The sequence below is a fragment of the Polyodon spathula genome, unplaced genomic scaffold (genome assembly GCF_017654505.1).
Source record: "Polyodon spathula isolate WHYD16114869_AA unplaced genomic scaffold, ASM1765450v1 scaffolds_3275, whole genome shotgun sequence".
In the NCBI taxonomy this organism is placed as follows: domain Eukaryota; kingdom Metazoa; phylum Chordata; class Actinopteri; order Acipenseriformes; family Polyodontidae; genus Polyodon; species Polyodon spathula.
In genome coordinates this window covers 6,355-9,531 of record NW_024474739.1, presented here as the reverse complement: position 1 = coordinate 9,531, position 3,177 = coordinate 6,355, and positions in this window count along the sequence as shown.

Genomic DNA, 3,177 nt, shown 5'->3' with positions numbered 1-3,177 from the left:
GCTCTGTACATTACATTAACTATACAAGCATTGCCAGGGGTTTTATAACTCAACTGTATAATTTTGCCATTTGACAAGTCGTACCAGTGTTTTGTTTTGTTTTTTAAAACTATAGTATATAATGAATAATATATATTTTTTCTACACAATTCAGAATTAAAGAATATTTACCAATGCATTTAACAGTTTATAATATATATTCTCTGTTTTGCTATGACTTACTTATAGATTACCTTATTCTCTAATTTTCCCCTTACTTGAATTTGATCTGATTGTACCTTCATATCTGCTCTTACCTGTATTGTGAAACTCTGTAAAGTGATATTTTATAATGTGATATTTTGTACTGTGATATATTTTGTAACAATTGTAAGTCACCCTGGATAAGGGTGTCTGCTAAGAAAATAAATAAATAAATAATATTATTATTAACAACAACAACAGCCTATGCTTTCACTGTACTTCACTACACATGTCTATGTTTTTACCATTGTAACAGTGGTATGAAGGAATTGCTATATTACACATTCATATTTCAGATCAGATTTAGGCAGGATTTTCCTCCTCCTGCCTGCATGTTATATTTATTGGCAGATGTCATTAAGACAGCTGATTTCACTGCTGAGCAGCTGCACAAAACACTTCTTCAAATACAATACCAATCCCCCTCTAAATGAAGGCCAATACAATATTATTCAAGAAATACTAAAAGAAAAACAAACCCAGCACCAAACGTGTCCATGCATGTGCTTTTTGTCAGTGTATGTTCTGCATTTTGCATTGTTCATTTACAGTAGGGAGGGAGAGTCAGGAATCGATTGTTTTTAATACAGTGCTGTAGTTAATTGCTAAGGGAACAGGAATCAGATGCCTAAAATACTTCTTCTAAAATATTTAAACTTAATGCCAGTAAAATAGACGTGTTTCTCTTTCTTCAGCCCTGATGTTAAATCTGTAAAAACCTACCCACAATACCCACTTAAATCCTGATCTTAACGCCCTGCCTGGTCCACAGCGCCACTCACCTTACTCAGCGTTTTGTACGGCCGGTGCAGGTCCAGAATGTTCAGGTTCCCAATAACAGGTAGAGCCGGCGGGCCGGGGGGGAAGCTGTAATTAGATGACTTGGAGGATTTCCAGTAAAAGTATAAAAATATAAAACCAGTTAAAACTAAAGCCAGAGACACTGTGGAGGTGTGTGCTAGGAGCACGCTAATCACAGACATGTTTGTCAGGAACACAGACACCTCGGCTCTCTGTTAATTAGCTCAGAGTTCAGAATAACGCTCCTGGGTTTGGGCAGTGTTTAAATAGAGCAGCACACACAGTGGGCGTGGCTTCAGAAGGACTTCATCAGGTTCTTGCTGAGCAAGGTAAAGGTTGTTGATTTTTTGGAATGGTTTGCAGCATTATAATATTCTGAGAATGTTGTGTAAGCAGGTAAGATTTTTTGCTGTTGATGTTCTGCTTTACTTTTCAAAACCTTGTGACATGGAGCAGGATATTATTATATACCTAATTCATCTAGGAATAATGTGTTGGTAAATACCATATTCATAAAATGAAATGGTTAGAAAATACAACACATTTTATTATGTTTAAAAAAGAAATGGAGAGATACATCGACACCATCAATTGCTTAGATAATAAAGCAAAAAAAGGCATGAAATCTTAAATGTATTTACAATATAATAGGGTTGAGTTATAAAACCCCTGGGAATGCTTGTATAGTTAATGTAATGTACAGAGCTTTGTTATCCAAAGAGATGGGAATCCTCTTATTATTGTATACTATGTGCTTATGTTTTCTTAAGCAATAAAGTTTTTTAAAAGTTTCCATGCACTACTTTGCATTTTTCTCAAATTGATACATCTTCGGTGTGTTAAACATGGAATATGCTGTAGTTCCATTGCTGTAGTTAACATTGAGCGTCTTCCAGGAGTTAATATCACATATTTGTGTGTTTTTTTTTTTTTTTATTATTATTATTATTATTATTATTATTATTATTATTATTGTACTCTTTGTGGACTCTGTAAAGTATGAAAAGCTGCCATGCCAAGAAAAAAGCAAAAATCTGCATATAAAACACAGGAGAGCATAGATACTGAGGAGACTTATTCATTAGGTCCCATTCTACACACAGAGGCAGGGAGGACTTGCATCAACAAGATGAATTACTGTGTGAGCAAAAACCTGATGGAAGTGGATTGAAATCAATTAGATTAATCACTGATTTGAATCATTAAACTACTGTAACTCTACAGTCTGTATCCTTTCACCTAGTGCAGTGGGCGGGATCATAGAGACCTGACACAATAAGCACACCCACTGTCTCCTAACCTACCTTTCACACAGTCAGTAACCCCACTGATAAACTTCATAACAAAGGCTGCTGTTAACTTTACCACAGGTAGGGCACAGGTAGGGCACTAAGCCCTTCATAAACCTTGAACGAAAGGAAACTGTTGAATAAGTTGCTATAAATACTGTAATAGAGACCCTATGCTGCAGTTAGGAATGAGCAGCTTTGCTGATTTTTCCTTTTATTCATCTGTTTTTTAATTCAGTCTTTCAGTCAGTGCTGGATCAAATACTACCACATCTTGATAATGTAGAATGTTTCCTAGATGTTTCCTATCTTGCTCACCGCCAGCACCACAGAGCAGAGTGATGATGTGTGAAACAGACTGGGACATTACAGAATCAGAGTAACATTGTCTGAATACAGGTTCATGCACAAAACCGTACAATACTTGGGACATCAGGAAGATGCTGAGAGCCTGCACCCCGCCCTAAAGAAGATAAATCACAAAGCAGAGAACTGCTAGATAATCTCCATGAAAAGCATCCTGGAATGTGTCGTATGAAGATTTAGCCCAAAGCTGTTTCTGGTGCCCGTGGTTGGATAAGGACAGAGGAAATTGAATGTTTGCATGGCAGTACGGATCATGCTTCACCTGCAGCGCCCTTACATCCCTGGAAATGGCCCACTCGAGTATGGCAAAGAATTCATATCCATTTTGCCAAAAAGAACTGGAACTATTTTCTGGTGTTGGTGGACAGCCACTTAAAATGGCTAGCAGTTTTCCACATGACACAAATTACAATGACAAAAAACATGGAAATTCTTCTAAACCTGTTCTCTTCTTACAGATTTCCGGAGGAACTTGTCT